Source organism: Eubalaena glacialis, chromosome 4, assembly GCF_028564815.1.
Source record: "Eubalaena glacialis isolate mEubGla1 chromosome 4, mEubGla1.1.hap2.+ XY, whole genome shotgun sequence".
Classification (NCBI taxonomy): Eukaryota; Metazoa; Chordata; class Mammalia; order Artiodactyla; family Balaenidae; genus Eubalaena; species Eubalaena glacialis.
In genome coordinates this window covers 105,759,743-105,785,681 of record NC_083719.1, presented here as the reverse complement: position 1 = coordinate 105,785,681, position 25,939 = coordinate 105,759,743, and the positions used below count along the sequence as shown (strand labels likewise).

The window sequence follows — 25,939 nt, the reverse complement described above, 5'->3', positions numbered from 1 at the left end:
CAGCTTAGTATTATAGGGTTTTGGGTTTTTTGGCCTATGTCTTGTTCTATCACTTGATTATAAACTCCCTGTGGACCAAAACCATTATTTTACTCTGCAGTCTCCACATAGCAAGTATTAAATAAGTGTTTGAAAAATGGATGAAAAGGCAGATACTACAGGTTCTTAGTATGCTGATATCATACAAGGTACTCAGAATAAAAACATTAGGGTGGACCCAATAATAATCCAAGAGTAGACCCGGTAAGTTTACCCAGGTAATTATAACATTCAAACAATGTTAGTTCTTAAATAAACTTTCATCTCTGCATTATTTCCTGGAATTCCACACATGTATTCCACAGCTGATTATTTCATGGAGGTAGTTCTTTTGCTAATAATAGTTGTGAACTGGTGGGCAGAACCTGGGAGACACCAGACCTTTTCTCCTAAATTGACTCCACGATGTCTTATTGTTGCTTGACTGAGGTTATTATTCTAATCTACAGTAGTGGCTCCCAACCTTGGCTGAGCATCAGAATCCCCTCCCTGGAGCTTTTTCAAGATACACATTATCTGGGTCCCACTTCCCAGATTATGATTCTGTACTTTGGGTAGGGGCCCAGGTGCTCACATGTTCTTAAAGCTATAATGATGTTTCTGATACACAGCCAGGTTCAAGAATTCCTATTTCAAAAGTTGCTCTGAGGTTAAAAAGAATTAATTTTATAGAGCATGTATGAGCACTTTACTCCTGGAGTGTATCTTACTCATCGTGGGATCATGCCCATTAATACTACCTAACATTTATAAGGCGCTTTTATTTGGAAAGAGCTTTGAAGTCATCTTTTATTAGCTAGGCTTGCATGCTGGGTGACCTTGTACAAATCACATAATCCCTTAGTATCTTAAATTTCCTCAAATGTAAACTGTAGGCGGTAATACTGACCCACCCTCAAGGGGTACTGTGGAGACTAATGGGGAACTGTAAGGCACTCAGCAAACATAAAAATGTTACATGCATGCTTATTAGACAGATATGAAGTCCTAGTCACAGCCTTTAAAATGAGACAAATACCAAAATAAACTCTTAAACAAGACTTCCTGCAACCTTCATTGTCAACTGAAACATCCTTTCCCAGCACTAAAGTACAGCAATTCTCTCTTTCCACTAAGACTAGTAAGCAGAAATAATCTGCAGTCACAAAGAAAGAGCTAATGATAGCAGCAAATAAATATATAAAACAGTCCTGAAATATAGTTTGTTAACCTTCTCATTTATCATTCATAATGCAATTAAAGATTATATCTATAAATACACTCTTCTGAAAAATATTCTTAGAAAACATTTGGGCATGTTCACACAAGTCTTTAAGCTGCTGCTGCATACTCACTGTTGATGTTAAGCTTGAAGCTGTTTCCAACATTGCTGATGGTTTTTAATGTGGTTATATTTAGCCTCTCCTGTCTCCCTCACGTGGCTGGAAGAATATATGGTCAAAATGAGACTTTGAGACCTATCTCAAGTTGGAGGTAGGTAAAAATGGGGAGGCAGAAGAACAGTCTCCAGCCTTGGAATCAGAGACAAATCTCGTAAGGATGATGACCCACAACTAAGGACTCATTTGCACTATATTTTCAGCTTCTTGGAAAAGGTCAGAAAACAGACATGATTTTTCTTTTTTTCCATTTTGCTTTGAAAGGGCCACAAAAATTTCAAGGGCCAGGTCCAATTACATATTCCAGTTCATTTACAATTGAATAGTTTCTGTGACTCTGAATGCGAATTAGTGCCCTCACGCCCACCCCAGCAGATTTGAGCCAGGAATCCCAAGCAAGCATGAACTTTCTGGGGCCACTTGACATTGACCATGCTCTTTCCTCCTTGGGCCTCTGAGGGTTTTGGTTTTATTCCCAAGGGAAGTTGTCTCCTTTGATTAAGCTCAGGACCTGCTAACAATTAAATTTATTGAGTACTTATATCTGTGGATAATACAGTAATGCTTATTGTGGAGGCTATCAAGAGTTCCTTGATAGGCTTACAGGGTTGCTATAACTCAAGACCTTGGGTCCTTGAGTCAGGACAAGACCAACAACCTCCCCACAGAAACTCCTAGGGTTTGGTCAGCTGACATACTGGTTTCCTGGGGACTCCTAGACTGGCCTTTGGCAGACACCAAGTTGAAATGTCATTTAACTTCTCACACAACATTTTCCTACCTGCGATATCCCATTAGCCCTCCGTGAGAATTCAAAAGCTCCTGTGTAAAGAGCCTCCATACAGGAAGCCTATTGGTTGAGGAAATTATCTATTTTGCATAGTTATTATTTTTTAAATAAGGTTAATTCCAGCATGTTTCTACCTCAATAATCTTTGAGAGTCTCAGCATTTTTGCTGAACATCTTAAGAGGAGAAAGAGCCATGCAGGCTTCATTTCAATGGTTAGGAGAAATTAATGTTAATACATGCCTTCAATGGGATTCACTTGGTACTCTGAACACTTTCTCCATCAATATGGAGAATCCCCAGAAGTACCCATGGTGGATTTTTCTTCTGTAAAGAGATACAAAAGGTTACAATAAGTTATCTGATTTCCTGTGAGTCTTTCAAAGTCTTGTTTTCTCCATATCTCAAGGTAAGCATGCCAGCTTTGCGGATCTAGAAGTCAAAATACTATGAATTAGTTTCATCACTTTCCTCAGTGAAACACAGGTCACCACGTGCCAGCCCATTGCTTTACTTGAAATCAGAGGGAAAAGTCATGCATTTTAAGACAGGAGAAATCAGGTACAATTTTCTGGTCTAGTGCTTGTCCCCATATCTTTCACAGGAGATCCTTAAGATCTTAAGATCTTAAGATCTGAGATGAAATTTAATCATCCTTACCTATTAACTGTACTTTCTTTCAACTTCTTAAAACACACACACACACACATACACATAAACAAAAACAAACAAACATGGAGAAACACTCAACCATTTACTCATGAATCTATGGCTTGGGTCATAAAACACAATCTGGGCAAAGCCAAACAAGGCACTAGAGGGTCGAGAGATAGGAGAATGTTGTGTATTGCATCTAGAATTTTTAAATGCCCCATTTTGGTGGTTCCCACTTGTCTTCATGCAGAAAGTCAAAACTGGCCTGTCATTTGTGGTAGATATTTACCCTAGAGGAAGACTTCCCTGACTGATCATGGATAGGCATTTTCAAAGAAAACTCTTCCACAAAACCAGATTGAGATAAAAAGCACCCTACTTAACAGACGTTAAATTTTTTCACTTTTAATTTTTACGTCACCTAAACATCCACCCACCTCCTTAGAGCATCTCTTTATTCCTTTACAGAAAGATTTAAGTAAGCAATCTTTTTCCTTTCTAAATATTTTTGGGTTAACAGTAATGCTTCTCTCACTTGTATTTTAGTCCTGATGATTAAACAGTAAAAATGCTAATTAGTAGCCTGTATCTGGAGAGAAAAAGCTATTTCTTGATGGCCAAAATTCAAGCTGAGATGGAGACCTCACAGGGCACTAAGATAAACAGGTTAGGTTACATGCTAAGGGGAAGGGATGAGGGATAGAATTGACCAACTCCAGAAAGAGATTCTGGTTTAGTGGAAACACTAAGCTGAGGTCAGAATGTATTAAAGATACTCACAAGACTAAAGTTATAAAAATGCAGACATTTGTTGTTAATTGTAGGGCAGAGAGAATAGGGGGAAATACCCTTTGTCTTTCTTTTTAACTTGGAGCTGACTTTAGATACGGAATAACTTACATGTTAAGAAATTAGATTTATTTCTAGCCTGTTTACTTTTTGTTTCTGGAAAGACAATGGCTAGAGTGAGGGGCATACTATTAGATGGGCATCCTGAGTACACTGTCTGGAATTTGCACTCATTCTCCCATAAGTACATATTCATGAGGAAGTGAAGAGTGCTCCTTTGGAATTCCTCATCTGTCAGTTATTACCTACATGATCGTTTTTTCATCCACTTAAGGAGGGAAAAATAACATGTACCTTGTTGGAATTCTGTGAAGTTTAGAAAAGCTGATGTATGGGAAAATACCTGAAAACTAAGCATATAACAATAGCACTCGTACTAAGTTAGAATAACGAGTGAATGGGAGAAGTCAGAAATGAGTCCAGTGCCCATTGCCCACAGGCTAAAATCTATATATTTAGCTGGGAATTCAGTGCCCTGGAAAATCTCCTTTCCACTCTCCAGCCCTTTTTCCTCAACTGCCCTGCTTCAGTCAAACATTCTCTAATACATCTTGAATTTGCCCATCTTTGTGTCTCTGTGTCATTCCCACCACCCTCAGCCTCTATTTGCCAAAATTCTACCCATCTCTCAAGGGTCTCAAATCCCACTGTCTCTAGGAATCTTAGGGGACTCACCCTCTCCTCCTCTAAACCCTGGTCCTTGCTGTCTAGATCACTCCGGAAGACATAATCCACCAACCACTTATTGTCCCAGCAGACTGCAATCTCCTGCAATGCAGGGGCCTTGTATACAGTACCCACCTGTGTACACCACAGACCATGGTGCCTTGCCAAGAGTAGGTGCTGAATAGACTCATGATTGAATGAATGCATGATTTGTCACCCTGCCCCTGTTGTGCTCTTGGACAAAACACTTTGCCTCTTTCAGTCTCAGCTGCCTCAGCTGTGAACAGAGGATAACAGCACAGAGGTACTCCCCAGGTGTGCTGTGAAGAATAAACCAATGACTGAAAAGCAATTTGAAATGTAAAATGAAATGCTATATATAAATGTTACATAATCAAAATCATTTCCCTCTGTATTATGTTTTATTTGGCTTTATATCTTGGAATCCTTTGTGAGTTTCAGAATTTCACAGATGCAATACCATGCACATTAGCACCTAAATTCTCTTGGGTAATAAATGATTGTGTGTATTATAGTGCATGGCTACTTTTCCCTGGCATACTTACACATGAATTTGTCATAATTTGGGGTATTCATAATAACTAATGATAGAATTCATTTCTAAGGGATCATCCATTTTTTTCCTTCTTTGGCTAGCCAGTTATCATTCCAATATTATTGCCTCAAGGGAACTAACTTCCACTAAACCCAAACCCAGATGAGGAGCACACTGTCTAGAAGCCCACATCTTCTAGGAGCTTACCATCTGAGATCTGGAAACTGGTTTGGAGTTTTGAAGCACTTGTTTTCTACGGCCTTCTTTCTGCCAAACTCTGAATCCCTCATTTGCTTTGCTGTCATGTATGTGCTACCGAGCGCTCACTGTAGCCTGATATTCTAGGTACCAGGAAAGGCTGTATTAGCCCACTCCACATCAAAGTAAGACAATGGTAGTTTTAAATGTTATTTTCTTTCTTAGTATGTTCAAGGAAGAGGTTGCCTATAGAAAAATAAGATGTTTGGAATATCTCCAGTACCTATAAAAAGAGAATTTTGACTTTTACTGCATAGCAGGATACTATTCCTGGAATAGTACTTCCACATAGATAGAAAGTGAGGAAGAGATGGCAGCAACATCATAAGGTAGTTGTGAGGATCAAGTGAGCCATTAGATGAAAAGGCTCAGAACAGTGCAGAGCATAAAGTAATTGCTCAATTAATATTAGAGGTTATTATTACTGGTAGAGGGCCCACTATCAGCCTGGCCCTGTGCTGAGAGTTTGAGACTCTTGAGACTCATAACAAGCCAGTAAGAAAAACCTTATCACCTTCCACCCCCACTCCATCTGGCTCTGAGAAACTAAAATACTTGTCCAAGGTCTCAAAGTTAGGAAGCACTGGAAAGAAAATCCAACCCTTGGTCTATGGTATTTCCAGAGCCCATATTCTTTGCCCTGTTTCTTAGTAGCCTTACTGTTCCTATTTTTTACTTAGGTTAGGAGTCCATTTTTCCTCCCTGAGCACATGATCCTCCCTTCCCCAATGTCTAATTCCTGTGTTACTCATTTTGTTATGAAATTTTAAAATTAAGACTATTTTTCTATCTTCTGATGTACTTCTGACCAGTCTGTCTAATTTTTATATCAGGCCATTTTCTCACGATCATTCTAGTCTTTCATCAGACTTGTACTCACATAGTGGCATCCATTTTTAAGAAGTTTAATGTAGTTTTTCTTCTGGGGCATGTGTGAGGAAATCCCATGTTTTTGTGGAATAGAAGCTTCCCTTCCCCACCCATTTCTGTTATCGTATTTTTTACTTAGTTGGGTCTGTAGCAATATAACTCTCATATGGAACAGTGGCATTTTCATTCAAATGCAATAAGCTGTCATTGTTTTGTGGGTGGTATCACCCTGGCCACAGATATTGTGCCAGAGTACTCTCTCTGTTACAAAAATATCTCCTAGTTGTCGTGTACAAACTAACACCACACTTTAGTTTGCCAAAAACACCTACATGATACTTTGTAGTCTATATTACAATTAATATTTCAAAGTGCCTTACCATTAGTCATCTCTCCTACCTCTGTGAAATTAATAAGTATCACTGTAGTTGCACAGGTGGGAAACTAAGGTATGGGCACTGTTAACGGCTTGCCCAAGGTCTCATAATGAACACACAGAATAGCTGGTATTAGAATCTGCTACTTCTGACTGCATTTCTTTGCTCAACCTGTTCAAATTCTGAATAATTTTCCAAGCTGAATATATGTTTGGAGAGGTGGTAGACATGGGAAAGGGGGAAAATACTTTTCACTTAAGTAAAGCTTCTGAAACATTTGGTAATCAAAGAATTAAGGATTGTGAGGGCTGTTTTCCCTCATTTCCATTCGTAGAATGAAAGGACAGTAATCCATTGAGATTAAAATGAATAGAAATTGTAAGTGTAAAAAGGAATTCTTCAGGCCCCACCATTTTCCCATTTCAACATCATTCTGTTCTCCATTTCAGCAGTTGGTACATTTACAGTGCTGTGTCACCATCATTATGGTGTCCGCCTTAAGCAGATAAACACAGTGGATTCTGCCACTGCTGTTTTACGATCAAGGAAGCAAGGGTAAACAGAGGTTAAGTGACTGCCAGGAGTACTCACCACAGCAGCCACTCAGATTAGAACCCACAGCTCCTATCAGTCACACCCTATTGAAATTTAGAAGGTCCCAAAATATTCTTTCAGTGTGAGAGGTGGATGACAGTGCCTGAAGGCAAATTTGCTCACCATCCTCAAAGGGACCAGCCTTGCTTCCATGGTCCCACCTCAATCTTCTCATTCCCAAGCCATACCATAAACTTCCTCATTCCTTTGAGGGAAAGAACATTTCTTTTGGTGAAACTAAACAAGTGATTTCCAGGTCCAGATTTCCATGTTTGTTTGTTTGTCTAATACAAATAGGACCATAATGAGTCCTTGGACAAGTAACAGGTCTAATTTTCCCTTGTAGAATATGGGGATGGCCCAAACTCAAGAGATCATTAGGGCGACTGGCAACAAATGGAGTAAGTCTGTGCCTGAGTGATAAGCTCCTGTCAAATACAATTACAACAGCACATGGTGTGGAAATATGAATTGTAATCTACAGTCTTCCAACGCCATCCATTCTATAAGGGAAAATGAGACCAGTTGCTTGTCCAGGAACCTATGACAGTAACGTCTGTATGAAACAAACAGAAAACCTTGGAAATTGGGACATGAAAGTCACTTGCTTAGATGTAACTTATTTCCTGAAAAGAAATTTCCTATTTCCTTTTTTTTAAAATTAATTAATTTATTTATTTTTGGCTGCGTTGGGTCTTCATTGCTGTGCGCAGGCTTTCTCTAGTTGCGGCGAGTGGGGGCTACTCTTCATTGCAGTGGCGGGCTTCTCATTGCGGTGGCTTCTCTTGTTGCGGAGCACGGGCTCTAGGCACGTGGGCTTCAGTAGTTGTGGCATGTAGGCTCAGTAGTTGTGGCTCGCGGGCTCTAGAGTGCAGGCTCAGTAGTTGTGGCGCATGGGCTTAGTTGCTCCGTGGCATGTGGGATCTTCCTGGACCAGGGTTTGAACCCATGTCTCCTGCATTGGCAGGCAGATTCTTAACCACTGCGCCACCAGGGAAGTCCCCTATATCCTTTTTTCATCATTTAACATAAATACTACATCAAGTACAGTCAACAGCCAATGTTTGGCTCCTATTACCAAGGTGATTTTTAAAATAATCATTAGCATCTGTGAAAAACCTTCACAGGGTGTTAATATGATAAACACTGTTGGCAAACTTTTTCTCTAGTCATATCCAGGAGTGAGAAAAAAAATCCAAGGAAATACGTTTTTCCTCTATCCCCCATCCCTTCTTCAGCGTAGAGAGACTTAGTATATATTCCATTCACATGGTCTACATCTAATTCCTTGTGGGCAAAGGCCATTCTCCCAGGCCACTCCACGGCATGCTAAGCAACTGTTGGAATTGGATGGAATGGTCTTCCTTGCCTGTACCAGTCCTTTGGTTCATTAGATGAGGAACGGTTTAAATATGCACAATTTCTGCATCACTAATCAATCTTTCAGGGCCTAATAAGGACTGTCCAGACCCTGATTTTCTTGCCCCCCTGACTGCCTGCTTTTCCCCATTGAGACAGGGAGCTGAGGTGACACAATTTGAAACTGACTCCAAGCCAGAGCTCACCTCAGAGATCCAGGCTTCCCTGCTAGAGGGGCCATTTCACTACTTTTCAGCAATGGGACTTTTGCCTTCCTTCTGCCAATGACCCTCATCAGAACCTGCTCATGAGAGGTGGGCTACCTATGATGCAGGTCCTTATGGGGGCCAGGCAGCCACTGAAATAACACCTGTGGAGGTCCATACTCCCTCGTATGTGATAGTCTGAATAGTTACCCATACTGAGAGACTAAAACCTTTAGGATTTCTGGGATCTGAGGCAGACAATGGTCAGTGGTGTCAGAGCACCAGGGAGCTTGACCCCTCGCCTGCCATGCACACCTTCATTTTACTAACACGGGTTGGGTGTCTACCTGTGGCAGGTCCAGTTCTAGGCACACAGAGACCGCTCCCACGCCCAGTCTACAGTCGAGGGCTTGCTAACATTCTAGGCCTCGGTCTGGAAAGCAACACCCCGCCCCACTTTTTGACTCTTGATAACCACAGCTCCCTATGTGTGTGCTGCAGCCAAGGTAAGGGCTTAAACCCCGGCTGAAGAGCTGATCCGCCGACAAAACGAGCAGCAGCGACCGGAACGGCCAGGAAGGGCAGAGCCCCCAAAGCCTTCCTTCGGGGCCACTCAGCCACGACTGACCCACAGAGCTCAGGCTGCCCCCAGGCCCGCCACTACGGGGGTCTCTAAGCTAGGCCCAGGGGCTGCCGAAGTGGAGGGTGCGAGGGCGCGCAGAGTGCGACGGCCGGGGCTGGCTCTGCGGTGTTCCAGTCCGCGAAGACGGTCCTGGTCCGTCCGGCAGGCCCCAGGGACAGCGGCAGGGGGAGCCACCGCTGGGGATGCCATCCCGCCGGGCAGCCCGACCGTCCAGCGCCCGTGCCTCCCTTTCGCCCCCGGGCTCTGCGCAAGTGCCCGGGCGCCTTGAGTCGGGAAGGGAGGCTAGGCGTCTGGTAAGTCCCCGCTGCCGGTGGTGTGAAGGGCAGGGGTGAGGAGGGATGTGTTGCGAACCTTCCGGGGGGGGCGGGCGGAGTTGGAGATTTGTTTCGGAGATAACCACCAGACCGCAATCAGAGCCTTTTCAGGGAGCCCGCAGCTCCCAGTTCCGGGCCCTGGCCTCCACCGGCGGCTGGGTGATCCGGCCCGGGACCCACCCTCTTTGGGTCTCAGTTTCCTCCGACTGCTGGGCCTCGTTTAGAGCCAAGTTACGCACCTCCAGCGGGCGCCAGGGGTGGGCGGTGTCGACCCAGTCTCGGCCCGCGCAGTGCTTGGGCTTCTTGCACCACAGCGCGCTGACACGCGGCGGCTCCGGGCGGCCCCAGGCCCACAGGGGCCCTCCGGGGCCGCCACTTCCCTTCCGAGGCGTCGGGGTCCCGCCGCAGCCGCCCCACAGCGCCAGCCCACAGCCCCGGTTCCTCACCTCAGCCAACTTCCCAGCCGTGGGCGCGTCTCTCAGCCAGCCCTCGGCTGCCGGCGATTGGACGGCGGCGGCGGGGCGGAGCCGGACGCTCGGCACCGCCCGCGGCCGCCCCAGGCCCGGGCGCCACCCTGATTAGCTGCAGGCTCCGCCAGTCATGCTTTGAAGAACGCCCCGCCCCCGCGGGGCGTGCCCCCGATCTGACCCCGCCCCTCCTCCCGCCCGGCCCCGCCTCCCTTCGGATCCCGGTTGCTTCAGCCCTGCTGTCCGTCTCATTCGCTGAGCAGGTCCGTGAATTGTCAGCGCGCTCCAGGCAGCTGTTGAGCCGGGGCGGCCGCCAGGTTTGTGCTCCCTCCGAGGTGCCTGCCGGAGCCAATGTGCCCCGGTGGGCTAGGGCGAGAGCTGTCGCCGGTTCGGGGCAACTTGGGATTCAGGACCCGCAGCAGGGGCGTCGGTTTGCCATCTGGACTCGTCGACTAGGGTGAGTTGCCGCGCGCAAGGGGAGCGGCTCCTCTCGCGCTGTTCGGCAAATGGGGGACTGGACGCGTCCTGGTGCGCGTCGATCTGTCCGTCCGAGCGTGTCGGCTGTGGGGAGGTCAGGGCTGACGGGATTCACTCCTTGCCAGCACCCCGACTCCCGAACTTCTTGTTTCAAAGCGTCCTAACTCAGCCCGGGACGCGGCTCTGCGTTCCCAAGAACTTGGCATGTTGTAATTGCCATCATTAGGTGGGGTCCGGGGACGCGTCCCCTGGCCCTCTGCAGCGGCGACCGCGCGCTAGGGTCGGCCTTCGAGTCCAGTGGCGTGCGGACAGCAGTTCCTAGATGGTTGAAGACGGGTTCCTGAAAAATTAACACGCGCCGGGGTCGGTGAGACGAGATAGTCCTGTGTGTGTCTGATGCGTAGCCCGAGCCAGTGATCATCGGGCTCCGGGTGCATCTTTAGGGGTCAGAGAACTTTAGGACCAGTCGGGTTCCGTAGCAGGGGCTTCAGAGCTTTGCAATTATTGAAAGGAATTGACAGCGCGGATATTAAACTTTGTAATTACTTTTTATTAGCACTTGAATCCGCATCCCTCATGAGGTGCTCAGACCTCCACATCCACCTGCAAGGTGTGTCCAAAGGACTTCGTTAGGACCGGGGGTAACTGGTGACTGTCCCAGTGCAGGGAGGCCTCGGGGAATCCAAGAAGAGGCCGTGAAAACGACCACCAGGCTGGTCGGTTGGTGTTTGTTTGAGCACCTGTGTGTTTAAGTGATGAAGTTGTGACAGGAACTGACAGCAGAGGATTCAAGGTTAAACCTGACACTTTATGTTTGTGACTCAGTCTGGGATAGATTTTTTTCTCTCTTTCTCATTGGTAAGGGGTAAAAGCAGCTTTTTTTTGAGGGCAGTTACATACATGTAGTTTATATTATGTGTGGACTAAATAGAATTGAATGCAATATTTTCTTGTAATTCTTACTTGATGTGAATGAGAGCTTATTGAAAGTACTAGGTAGAGACTTGGCAACAGAATTGGGGAATATTTTGATCTTTGAGGATGTGTAAAAACATTGAGATATATAGCTATGCATGCATATGTAGATGTACCTACATATGTGTGTACTTATATGTGTGTGTATAAAATTGATAAGCGAATGAAATAGAGATATGGAGGGGGAAACAGCCTTGAACTTCCTCTGGGTAGAGAGATGGACCCTCTGATCTGTGGGGTGTATGGTGAGTGTGTGTATAAGCATGTTTGGATCTTCCTAGTCTGTCTGGGTCAGTGTATGTCCATGAACTTTACGAGCATTCAGTTCAATACCACTCCAAGCAGATTCCCAGTTCCTGTTTTATAGCCCAGCAGCCGCCAGCTGGCCCATCTGTTAAAACATAACATGTACACTTCAGTGGGAGCACTAGGGTGGAACGTGGGTAGGGGGCAACCCTTAGTAGAAACAACATGCTATAAACAAAGCCTGCCTCTCAAGTCCATTTTCATTCAGAATTCAGTCTGAACGTGTGATTTTTGGTAAGGGAGAAAACGAGTGTTTGATTCTTCAGAAATGGCAAACTGTATTTTGTGAAGTAATTAATAGGCATGGTTTGGGAAGGAGGAGTATATAAGGGAAAAAAAAAAAAATCCCTCCGGAAAAGAAATGTGGTGCTTGTCACATAACCATGCAGCACTGGTGTACTGCTTTGCAGTAGCATGTATATCAGAAACTGTTTCCTTTTGCTTCTTAAGAGAATGCATTAAAACTGAATTGTTTTGCACCAAAAAAAAAAGAACTTAACAGAAGTAAATAGAGCTTTATTACAGAGGCTATTTAATATACTAGCTCTAGACGGCCTTGGTAATTCTAATGAAATGTATTTTTAGGAATTTATAACTTGGATATAAATTCATATTCAGCCTAATCACTAGTTGCAATGGTTCACAATTTATGGTTTAAAAAATAATAAGAAAAAAAGCCTTTATCACAAAACTTCTGATGACTAAAAGGGTATGGGAGGAGTATAACAGCTTATTAATTTCCTGCAGCAAACTGATACTTAAAAAACTATAAATTCCTTTAACAGCATAATTACTTTTGGTGACAAAATAAAGGCAATATTTTTGAGAAGCACAGTTGATATTTTACCCAATAATTTTATGCTCATAATTATATTTTAATAACGGTGTTTATTATATGTGGGTAGAAAATACTGGAATGGTTCTTAAGAACTCATCACAAGTGTTGTTTTCATTTTTATGGTACTTAAACATTGGGGGAAAACATTCTAATCCCTAATCTATGTCTTTACATTTCTGATGGACTATGTAGACACAATAATTCTCCTGCCTTGATATGGATCACCTGAGTCAACTGGGTTGCTCCTTAAAAATTCAATTCATGGGCTGGACTCTAGTCTTCAAGATTAGATTCAGAAATCTGGGGTAGGACTTAGGAATCTGCATCTTTAACGTGCACCCACAAGTGATTCTGATGTCAGGGATCCTCTCACCATATTTTGAGAAACGCTGGAATGGCATTTATGATATAAAAGAACAATTACAGTCTGTGAGTTGATTCAACAAATAATTGTTCCAAAATTTCCAGGTGGCATTTACCAGCCATGTGAAATTTATAGCTAATGTTTTAACTCTCTGTCCTCAACAATGGTACCTTTTGTTCTGTGTTCAGAAGTGTTTTTGGACTCCTTAGCAATCCCCTAACCAGGTTAGCCCCAATTCTGAGGAAGTCTGTCTCGGGAAGCAAGGTAGTTTGAGACCTCACCCCAGCCTGATCCATTCCCTACTCCAGGTCCAGCGAGTTCCTGGGGTGCTCTGGGGTAACTTTGTCAGTCCTAACTCACATTGTTGGGCATTTCTCCCTGAAAGGTAGGAGAATCCCAGTCCTTGAGAGCCACCTTTGACTCACTAATACTCTTTCGAGCTTGGGGGCTAGGACCTCAGCAGGGCTAGTACAGACTTATCTGAGGTCAAGGAGTTCCTTGGGAAGCTGCAGCTGGTCTGCCTGTTGGTCGCGAGAGTGTCTCAGGCCACCTACCCAGAGGCCCAGGGAGTCTCATTTTCAGAAAGTCATCTTAGAAGTATTTTGAGGTATCCAATTAATCGGGTACATAGATTTTCTTAGCATCACAGGGAGAGGGGTTGAGAATTGATTGCCGCCTCTCCTTTCAAGTCAGTGTGATTCTGGTGTATTAATTATTGCCAATTAGCTTTTTTATACGTAGTTTGATACTGACCTTCGGATTCTGTTCTCCCATTTCAGACTGGCATAGTTCTCAGTGTAAGACTCCTTGATAAAGTTTAAAAAAGAAAGGATCTGTCGGAAGTTGTTGCCCTTCCCTCTTTCTACCCTCCAGGTACCTAAATAACAAATAACTTCTCTGAGGTCAGAAGTGCCCAGAATATTTACTTCCCTGATGACAAAAGGACCTGTATAGGCTGGGACACTGAACTTAGATTCTTCCAGGCCACTGGATCATTAGTGGGACTTTTATGGAGCAATTTATGTTCTGAGGAACACTTGGCAGGCATGTTTATAGCAACCTACGTTGCTTATCTTAACAATCCTTTGAGTGCGAGGATTTTTTCCCACTTTGTTACAAATGAGCAAACAGCAGCCACAAAAGGATCATAATACAGTCATACCTCAGTATCCTCGGGGGATTGGTTCCAGGACCCCCACCCCTGCAGATACTAAAATCCGGGGATACTCAAGCCCCTTATATAAAATTGCGGAGTGCAGTCAGCATTCCATATCTGCAGGTTCCTCATCCGTGGATACCGAGAGCCAACCCTATTTAGATTCTGTCTTTCACATTCAAAGATGACACCACTAACTGAGATGTTGCCCATGTGTTTTGAATTGTTTTTATTTAGCTTCGTGATGAGATGATAGACTCATGCTTAGTCATTCATATCATCTACAGTTTTTTTTTCACCTCTTAGAATTTTTTTTATATTGACTCTGACCTTGGAACAGTTTTCTTTCTAAAGCTAACCACCATATATAATAATTGGTTCAATGATCCTGACCTTAACCATCCAGGCTTGACTTGGAATGGCAAGTAATTTGCAAAAGGTCAAAGAACCCAAAGGCAACAAAGCCTATATGTAGAATTTGAGGGACTAATATTTTAGACCTGTACTCTTTGCCTATTGAGTCATGTTATGCTGCTAATAATGTTTTTACACTGACAAAAGGAACTTGCTTATATTTTATTTGCCCAACTTCTGCATGATTGGATGGACCTAGAAAATTTCCAAAGCCTAAGGTATAATCACAGCCCCTGATTATACAATGGTACTGATTTGTGCCCAGTTAAAAAACTACAGTAGAATGCTACTTTTCTGGAAAGTGGGCCACAGATCATTACAAGCTTCTAAGCAACAATTCTCTCTTTTTTTTTTTTTCTTTTCCTTTTTTTGGCCATGGCATACTTTTGGCAAAATTCTTTGGCAAAAAGAATTTGACAAATTCTTTTCAAGTTTTTGGCCCTTCTTTCCATACCCTGATTCCCATTGTGAAATCTACTTATAAAAAATTTACTTTTCAAATCAATCTGCCCTTTTAACAGCTCCTAATACTTAAATTTTAGCCATTTTGACTCTTTCTCCTCTATAATGCCCCCTTAAGCTCCTACATTCACTTTGGTTTTTTGGATCCAATAATACCTTCTACTCATAGAACACTCATTGAGCTATAGAAGTTCTACTCTAGCTTTAACTTTGTGGATTTAACTATAGCAATATTAAGAAAAAAGAAGAAGAAGAAGGATAATATTAAAGTCATGTTGTTACATGTATCTTATTAGATATTCCCAGCACATAGTTTCTATGGGAAATTTAAGATCCAGATGAATGAAGTGACAGATTCACTCATCTGTGTCCTTACAGACACTCTTCTGATACAAGCTGAGAAATATAACTGAAGACAGCATCCTGGGTTACAGAAGAAAGACAAATATTAAGCTCTGAGAAAAGAACTGGCAAAAAGTGAAGGGTCACGGCTGGGATGGGATGGAGAGAGTGGTGGGAAAGAAATACCTCCAGTAAAATGCCAGATAGGGTGGTAAGAAATTTATAGAGGTGTTGATGGTTTGGGGATTCTTGGAGGCATTGATTCTGTTTTATATTGTCTTCACAACCTACTAGCCCTGCTTGCTTTAAATAATTTATTATAGCAGCAGGCCTTCCCCTGGTTAGTTTCTTTCTTTCTTTTTTTTAATAACTTTTTCCTTCTCATCTCTGAGTCTAATCAGAGGCATATATAATAGTGTGGCTGCTCTATAATACTTCGGAAAATCCATGATCAATATCGCTACATTATAAACCCCTGGCTGTTCTGTTGTATTTTGCAGTGTTTTCTTCCCTGCTATATTAACTCAGTATCTATGTTTTAAACAATATTTTATTAATCTTTGCACAGTGAGACTTCTGGGCTTATTCTTCTTGGCTGGAACTATCCTTTGAGTAATCCATCATCAGACCACCATTGATCTAATGATGTATTTATTGCTCACTATTGCAGCACTGGCAAGAAACCCAGTATGATTCTGAAAATTTGATTAAAAAGAAATCAAGTTTTTGCAAGACGTAGCCACCCAATTATGTTAGCAGCTGCCAAGTATATTTTATGCTAAAATATACACACACATTTCAAGTGCACAAAATGGGATCTTTTCAAAAGCTTTTAAAACTTTTTGCTATGAAATAAGTATAACGAGAAGATGTCTTATAATTAGAAAAATTACAAGTGCACTCCTCACCTCAGCCAAAGGTAGGGTATAGTATTTTTCAGATTATACCCCTAGACACTAAAATGGATAGGTTTATCTTTTTGATTGACAATAATAAAAACAGTGGTGATAAGAACTATCTCCTAGTCCTTGAACAATCTTCCAGGTAATCATTACACATCAAAATGAACGGAAATGAATTATCAAGTAGTAATTGAATACCTATCATAGGTAGCACCTCTTCTCAGCTTAGCTAACTCAAAATGTAGTTCAAGTATTAGCACCTTTGGGAACCTTTTCCATGCCCTTCTTTGGCCTGGTTGTATACAGCCAGCAGAGTCCTTACGTCCTGTAATCCCCCCCTCCAGACTGGGAGCCCCTTGAGGGCAGGGACCACACCTGTCATCTTGTAGCTTCTCAAGAGACGGTATTCAAGAAATAGTTGCTAGGTGCACTAGGGGCTGCAAAGAATTACAGGTGAACACCTGCAAGGCCTTAAAAGGACATGCACAGGTTATTCACCAAAAGTCTGCATGGTAGTAATAACTGAATCATAGTCCCAGACTTTCTGCTTTAGCCCTAGTCTTAACACTTCATAAAACTATCATCCATACCTGCCCCTTCCATGTTCAGAGTCTCTGCTCCATTCCTGTCTTGCCTTCTTCTCTTACTGCCTCCCTGTTGTGTCTTCAAGAATGTCTCCAACTTCCCCCCGCCACCCAGTCTAGACCATCTCCCCTGGTTCCTTTGATGTTCCCATACCTGTTGTCATATCTTGACAAAGCAGCTGATTCATGGACCCCACTTTGAGACTTGGGACAGCTTCACTCTCACACCTTTTGAAGTCTCAGATGGCTTGGTCCCTTTTGCCATCCAGTGTAGGTGATGACCCAGCTTTGGCCATGGGAGGTTTGGGGGCCTTGGAGGAACTAGATGGTGCTGGGCCTAGAGGCTACTGAATGGGGAAACTTGGCATTTGTTTAAGTAAAGCTTTTAAAAAAAATTAAATAATTCCAGCAGATTTTTATTTCAGAGACTAACTTGTATAATATTTTTCATTGATAGACCACCTTTTGTTCAGGAAGTGTCCCTACATAGTCAGGTTTATGATGTAGTCTGAGGGCTTCGATAAGTACCAGCTCTCACCTCAGAGCTGGGTTACTGAGGTGGTGTACAGCCTACGTGTCCAGGTAGAGTTTATGGATCAGCTGAGTTAAGCATAACTGCCTGAGGTCAGGGCCATTAGTATAGCCCTTTTATGTTAGATCCTAACGAGCTTTAAATGACTGCAAGAGATCAAGGACCCCTATCTTCTGTCTCATCTGGGAGATTAAGCCTTACTTAACATAGGTGCTTTCTTCTCATACCTGCCAAGAAAATATCACTAGAAAATTGACTGATTACATCTAAAAGTTATTTCAATGTTCAAGGCAGCAGAGAAGATGAGCCACCCTAGATTAGGTCATAGACTCAAGTACTGGTTTCTTTTGGATCTTGTAAGTCAGGAGCACATGCCCCTGCATATCCCGGGGCTCTGCTTTCCCCTAGGAGCTGGGGCCTGGGAGGACTTGAGGGAGGCTTGGGTGAGGGGTGGAGGCAAACATCTGTGCAACACACAGGTCACCCTTCCCTGCAGTCAGTGGAGGTTCTCCCTGTGGTGCCTGACTCTGGCATTTTCTCAGATCTGCTTTTCAGCATCCCTAATAGCAAATCTTCTTCCTCTTACCCTTTGTGAACGTGTTACCCAAACAGAGGTTCTCATAGTCGGAAAGTTCTCATCCTTAACCTCCTAAGTTTCCCTACTTTCAACTTCTCTCTTTCATTTCCCCCACCCTCCAATAATGTTTTCCTTTCTTTGACATTCTCTTTCCCTTCTGTTCAGGTAAGAACTCTACGTTATAAAAGCTCTTATAATCAGTGTTACCATTAATCTTTTTCCTGCAGGAGTAACTGCATTTTTGACCATTTTGAAAAAGCTTTCCTAGAGCATTCCAGTGTGTCTTTCTGGTGCTAAGAAAAAGATCACAATTATGCTCGCTGGGATATTACATGCGCTGACAGCGTTACACAGTGCAAAAGTGATTAGCCTCACAAAACCTCAGTTTTCACCAACTTTACCCATGCTTGTCAATGACCGCCCCCCCACCTGCCTAATCACTCTTACCACCTCCTGCTCACTTTTATATCATTGAGAAACAAGATCGGGACTTCCCTGGTGGCGCAGTGGTTAAGAATCCACCTGCCAATGCAGGGGACACAGGTTCGAGCCCTGGTCCAGGAAGATCCCACATGCCGCGAAGCAACTAAGCCCGTGCACCACAACTATTGAGCCTGTGCTCTAGAGCCCTCGAGCCACGACTACTGAGCCTGCGTGCAACAACTACTGAAGCCTGCGTGCCTAGAGCCTGTGCTCCGCAACAAGAGAAGCCACCACAATGAGAAGCACGCGCACCTCAATGAAGAGTAGCCCCTGCTCGCCGCAACTAGAGAAAGCCCGCGTGCAGCAATGAAGACCCAACGCAGCCAAAAATAAATAAATTAAATAAGTAAATAAAAAAAAAAAAAAAACAAGAAACAAGATCACGCGTCTCTGTTAGCAATAGACAAATTCATTACAACCAAGGAGATGAAGCTTTCTACAAAAGCCAAACCAGGCATACACAGAATAGGGAAAGGAAAAGAGGGGTAGGGCTACCCTGATTTCTTTAAAAGCAGGACACATGAATTGATGCATCTTTTGTTGATAAGTTCTTAATTTGTTGTTTTAACAAACCCTGGCCTGTTTCTCTTTTGAGGCTGGGTGATTGCCTTATAGCTAATGTCAACAGTTGTCATTTTTTTCTTTCCCTTCAGAATTATTGCCAGTGAGTTTCAGTTTCCTCTCCTTCATTTATTTAATTTTTATTTTTGGTGTTTCAGGTTGTTTTTCCTGACCTACTTAAAGTGTATTGTTTCTAACTCCTCCAGATATCTTTCTCCCACTTTCCTGCCCCTGACAGCCTCTCACAGCTAGACACCATCCTCACATTGAACGAATTTCCATTTTCGCTGCAGATTAGTAGTGAAGACATTAAGTGGAATCCTGATAGTGACCCTTTCAAGAGCTAAGGCACCATTTACTATTCTGTTTTAATTATGATCTCTTAGCAAATTTTCACCAGTTATAATGTGCACCCTATTTTCTAAATCATGTTTCTCAAATACTATACAAAATTATGAAATCTGTGTGCATTACAGTTTCTGCTCTCCATTATGGGCTAAATTTATAATTCTATAATTTTCTTGTAGGAAAAATGCTTATTAGACTGGAATGGTTACTTTGGTTTCAAGCCATACTGCTTTTTTGCTTATTGTGAATCATTAGACATTTATATAATCTTTCATTTTACTTCATTCCCATCCCCCACCAGCAGCTCCCCAAGCAATAAGCCCACTGCATCCCTTCCCTACACAGTCAGTTATCATCTATGCCTTTTTTCTAAGATGGATTTTTTATTTTACTGGTTCCTAATATTTTCCTAATTTTAAAATAACTCTACGTAACTAAAACAAAAACAGGCAGTGTCCTAATATGATCATGGTAGTTCCTCCTTCCTGAAAAGGAATACCTCCTGCCTACAAATCACAATACTGCACCCCTTCTCTGGAGTGCTTCTGCTGGTGCCTGGGATCTGTGCTAGTCCCACGTGTTCTCTGTTGATATTCTTGTAATTAGATACAGGTTCACAATTGGCAGCCTTATGGGAAAAAAGACCAATAAGAGCTGTGCTTTATTTGGGTCTTGGGGGAAAAACAGATGTCCTAGGCAAGTGGGAGATGAAAGTCAAAGTTTTTGAAAGATTGGGAAAGCCAGAGACAGGCCATTTGGTACCAGCTTCACATGCCAAAGTACCATCTTCCTGTTGTGATTTTTAGGGTGTTTTCCCCTTGTGCTTTTCTGGGTGACTATCCCAAATTGACTTACATGGTAAGGAAGTATATTATCTCATGAGAGAAGCAGGGCAGGCAGCAGGATTGGTTGATTCAGTGGCACAATGACAATGATACAGGTTCCTTTCATCTCTGCCACTGCTGTCCTCAGGGACCATTTCTCTTAAGACTGGTTCTTCTTTTATGCAAGGCGGCTGCAGTAGTACAGACGTGTCATTGCAAGCATGACAATATCTACAGCACAGAAAATGGATCCCCCTTCCAGAGGTGCTCCTTTTGAAGAGTATGAAAACATTACCCACAAGAATCTAAGAAGACCTGCCTTTTCTTCTGTTGATTAGAACAGGATCACATGCCCCATCTCTAAATCAGTCACTAGCAAGAGGCTCTCCATCATTGCCTGAGGGAGGGAAGAGAAGAATTTGAACAAAATCAGGATTCTGTTAGTAAGGAAGAAATATGTGTGTGGAAGTGAGGGGGCAATAGATGCTGTCAGGCAATTATAATTGTCTACTACACATTGTGATTTGAAAAATAACTGTGAAATTCGCCCTTATGACTGCTGTGTAGTTGGTAGGTACCACTGAACTGCTACACATTTCTGGATACAAAATGACAAGGCTAGGTTGACAAGGAGAGAAAATGCAGACTAATTAAGGACAGAACTGAGCCAAGATCAATAATTATTCTGATTAGAACCACAATAAGCCCTAATGAATTTGAATGTACTAATTTATGTCTATTTGTCCTCAATAAGAATATGATCTTTACTGAATAAAAGAGATTCATTTGCTTATTTCTCAATAATTCTATATTTCTGATATATTATTTTACAGTATAGGCCTATTTGAATGTAAAAATTTTTTATTAACTTTATTTACATATCAGAGCAGTAACAATAATGATTATTACTGATGATTGCCACTGGTCATTAGTTACTGAGTGCCCTTTTATAAATTAGGAATTTAGCATCTAAGAGATGCTAGCAATTCGCTTAGGCCACATAGTGGGCAAGCTCAGATTGAGACTCAGTTTCATCTGCTCATGTGCCTTCCACTCCTTGGCTTTCCTTTGCCTTGGAAGACAGTCTCAAGACTCTGTGGCCTGTAGGGCCTTAAGTGATCAGACCCTGCCCATCTCTGTGACCTCACCACTTATCCTCTTGCCCTCACTCAGTTTTCCAAGCACACTAGCTTCCTTGCTGTTTGTCTAATAAGCCAGTCTCACTCCCACCTCTGACCCTTTGCATTTGCTGTTCCCTCTGCTTAGATCACACGTCCTTGGTTTGAACAACTACCTCTTTTCCATTCTGGGTTCCTCGTCACAGGCACCTCCCAGGACTCTTCCATCTAATCTGTTTAGGGCGCCCACCCAATTACCTGTTTCTGTCCCATTTTTGTTTCCAGTGTGGTACTTGAACAATCTTATGTAATTTACCAACTTGTATACTTGTTTTTGTCTATTTCACCCACTAGAATGTAAGTTCCATGAGGGCAGAGACCCTGGCTGTATATGTAAAATGAATGAACAATCAAATGAATAAGTTAATGGAGTTAATATTTAGAAGTATTAATCTCTAAGAATCCATTGTCAGTCTTTTATCTCCTACACTAGGAATAAGGTAGGATAATAATTGTCAGTGAGCTGAGTATGCACTCTGTAGATTTTTTTTCCTGTAAAATTTGAGAACTAAAAAAGCCTGGTTTCTTTCTTTCTTTGAGGGAAAATAAAATATAGATATCAAAGTTTTTTGGAAAACAAGATGGACTTACTACAATGTTTTTTTTTTTTTTAATTTTTTTTTTTTTTTATTTATTTTTGGCTGTGTTGGGTCTTCGTTGCTGCACGCGGGCTTTCTCTAGTGGCGGCGAGCGGGGGCTACTCTTCATTGCAGTGCGCGGGCTTCTCATTGCAGTGGATTCTCTCACTGTGGAGCACGGGCTCTAGGCGCACGGGCTTCACTAGTTGTGGCACGCAGGCTCAGTAGTTGTGGCTCACGGGCTCTAGAGCACAGGCTCAGTAGTTGTGGCACACGAGCTTAGTTGCTCCGCGGCATGTGGGATCTTCCCGGACCAGAGATCGAACCCGTGTCCCCTGCGTTGGCAGGCGGATTCTCAACCACTGCGCCACCGGGGAAGCCCTACAATGTATTATATAAGAATTCAAGAGCTTAATCCAAGAGGGAAATTTGAGTAATACTCTTAACTCTAGTTTTTATATTGATTATAGTTTTAAGGATGCCAACTCCTTTAATTTCAGGGCATAAACGCTTAAAATAATGAAGGTATACATATAAAGCTAAATTGTAAATTGGGAGAATAATAATTGCATGATAATTTGGAGTGGCAAATTCACTTAAATAAAATTGTTTTCTCTTACGCACAATTTTTCATTTGCACTCAGGTATCTACTAAAATGATTTATTCTTAGAACTGTGTTGTTAATTATTCTGAAGTAATTATGAAGGTGCAAATTGAAAAATAGCTTTACCTCACATATTAATTTGGACGGGATTGACAGAAATGAAACAGAGAGCCTTCTTCCGAAGTCCCTTTTCTTTGGCTTTCAGCTCAGGACCTTCTCGATTAAAGTACGTGCGTTTGTGTTTTTTCTTTCCCTGTAGTTGTGTGGGTTGCCGTGTCATTTGCTAAATATGTTGTGAGCCGTTATTTTCTGAGGCTTGCAGTGTGACTTTACCACTCAACTAAATAAATCATCATTACAACCTTGACAAGAACTTCACGTTTCCCTCCTACCTGCTCATCTTCCCCAGATCTCTCCCCAGGTGACCTCGCAAACTACAGCGTCTGTGCCCAGGATCAGTCTAAACCCACTTGATGCTGTTTTCTGCCTTCTGGTGTTCCACTACCACACAAACCTGTTAGACTCGCTTACTATGAAGTACACTTCTCAGCTACACTCCCCATATCAGATTTCCAAAAGCAGATCTAAATTTTATGGTGAGTAGAATACATCTGCATTTGAGAGTAATTTTTAATCTAGTTCTTTCCGTTTGTTTTTGTTTTGTATCAGAGACAAGTCAGAAAAAAAAAAGGGAAGAGGATGTTTTGATGCTGTTCCTTCATGTGCATCCTGGCAGGGACCCCTTTCTTCCTCACTTTATAACCTGGGTAGATTTGGGTGTGTGATTGGGTAAGAGGCCATCAGGATCCAGGTGACAATGAGATCAGTAATTAAAGGGCTGGGTCAGCGTATCATTACTACTCAAGTTAGACAGGTGCATGGTCTATGTAAGCTCTTGAGAGCCTGCCTTTTATAGGGTAGTTTTCATATACAGTAGATTGGCCTTTTTATGGCTCAACAAAGCCTTCTTTCTTTCTTTCTTTCTTTCTTTTTTCTTTCTAAGCTGTGTGGGTGAGAAACAGCATGAGGTTATAGAAAATGTATAGCAAAAGCAGTAGCAATGAGAAAGAATCCATAATGGGTGCACACACATTGCTGGAATATTTCCCAAGGATTTGGGGGGTGGCAGTGAGGCTTCTTTGGCAGAGGCAAAGTAGAACATGTGCTTTTCCATGTGTGAACACTGTGCTTTGAAAGGCCCTTTATGATTCACAAAAGCAGCTGCTTTTGAGCTGGTATAGCCACAGAGTTGGAAATTCACTTAAATAGGTGTATTGCAGACTCCTGACATCTGTTTTGGAGATTTGGTTAAGTGTTGGGAATTTGCTTACTCACTAGTGACATGGAACAAGTATTCCTCATTAGAGTGTTGGATCCTTTGTTCATTTCTTTAGGGTTTGTGGATCAAAGCTAACAAGAAAAGACTTAAAATTTTAAACAGTCATTTGCTATGTTACATACACACTTACATAAATTTGCAATGATGGCTTTCTTCTTAATTATAAAACTATGGATGACAGTTTTACTTTGCCTAGCAAATCAACTTTCCTGAGTTACTTCCAGACATATTTTGTTGTATTATAAGGCTTTCTTGCTCAGTATTTGTAATCTCATTGTGCATTGTTTTTTGGTGAGCTTTAGTTTTACCTAACAAATCCTGTGGCTCTGTCTTTTTGTACACTTCTGTTGCATTTCTGAATGTTAGTTTTTGTCTACTCTTTTATCATCATTAATAAGTTATTTTCACTTTTCCAAAAATTTCAAACCTAAATAATACCAGCAGTGTTGTTTCTTGTCACTTTCAACAAGAATCATTTGTGTCCAGTTCTTCAAACAAGATAAGTAACTAGGACATGATTCTTTTACTTTTTGCTCATTAGTTTTCAATTTATTAGATACTGACATAGTGTGGCATTTTCACATTTTTTTAAAAAAAGGTGAAAGCTTTGTTTTTAATGGGTTATAACTATTATTATGTTTCTAAATGACAAAGCAAAAAAAGATTACCACCAAATAAGATTAGTGTGGATATCTTGAACTAGAAATCGTTTGAAATGTTTCACAGCTATACCTTGTGCTAAATATAAAAATAATTGTGTTTCCCACGTGTGAGCATTAAAAGACCCAGTTGGAAAGTCACATAGTATAGCAAGTAGGTCACTATTGATGGTAGGACATGAGACAGGAAATGTCACAGCTAAGATTAGAGGCCCAAGCAATATGTCTCGACATGCTTACTGCATTGTTCATCCTAAGAAGTGGAAGAACTCAACAGGGTATAACTAACTTTAGCCCAATTTGAAAGTATTAACAAGGATAGCCTTTTAATCTGTCATTCCCATTTGTTTCTAGATAACTCACTTTCCCAGTTGGGCAAAATAATTGAACTGCTTGGGTCTGCACATTAGCAGACCTCTGAATACCAATTAAAATGGTACCCTTCACATTCTAGAAGTATAAATGGGAAGCGATAATCAGCTATATACAGTTATAGGTATAGATTTACCTCGTGGTTGAAATTCCTAACAAGGAGTAAGCAGCCAGTTAAAAGTGAATTCTCTTGAAATCTCACTTATCCTAATATTTGAATGAGAAGTAGTATTATATATGGATATGGGAGAAAAGTACACTTTTAGGGAATCCAGTTGCTTTTTACTTTTATTTTTGGGGTAATATGAGGAAGATTTAATATTTATATGTGGGAATTTTCACCACAGAAGATACCTAACTTTGCATACATTTGCATATTCTAATTTTAACAAAAGACTAGGAAAAAAAGCAGTGCTTTCCTGCATCTGCCCCATACCTTGTTTGGGGGAGCCAGACCAAGATGGAGCCTTGGATTCTGAGAGAAACCATCCCCTCACGCTAGATTAAGCAATTGAACGCAAGCACAGAGAGCCGGCGGTTATTTGGATGAGCAGATAGAGGCATGCCGAGATGACTGAATTTGCGTCTGTCTTTAGAGCACCGAGGATTCATTCACTTCCAGCACAGAGTCCTTCACAGGAGCACCCTGGCTCATGGATTCCATGTACTCTGCATAGATAGTTTCACGGCTTGAATCTCAGAGGCCTTCCTAGGCTCACCTTTTCAAAGGTCATTAATGCAGATTAAAACACTCCACTTTGAACTAGGATTATTTCATGCAGGTTATAACTTTCAAGAGGTGAGCTGAGTGGTTTGGAGCCTCAATGAAAAGAAAATATTTTGACAGTGTTTTTTAGTCTTTATTCCTTCTCCAGCTTAAACACGGAGCCTACATTTTTATTCCTGATCCAGGTATGGTATGTTCGAAAAGGGTTAGAAGCACAGCTCTCACAGATGTCCCTCTGGAATGAAAATTCTGGGAGTGGTTTCCATTTGGCAGGAAGAGGTCTGTTGGCTTCTGATTGAAGCAAACACAAGTGATGT

General features: G+C 42.1%; 1 protein-coding gene across 2 annotated transcripts in view; it reads left to right on the top strand.

Annotated features, from left to right (window-relative positions):
• Nucleotides 1–10,282: 10,282 nt before the first annotated feature.
• The window catches only part of MARCHF3 (membrane associated ring-CH-type finger 3), a 154,486-nt gene continuing 138,829 nt past the window's right edge, over nt 10,283–25,939 (top strand). For both annotated transcript variants that reach the window (XM_061188112.1, XM_061188111.1), the window contains exon 1: nt 10,283–10,476. The gene's annotated coding sequence lies outside the window, so the exon portion shown is untranslated. The remainder of the gene's footprint in view (nt 10,477–25,939) is intronic.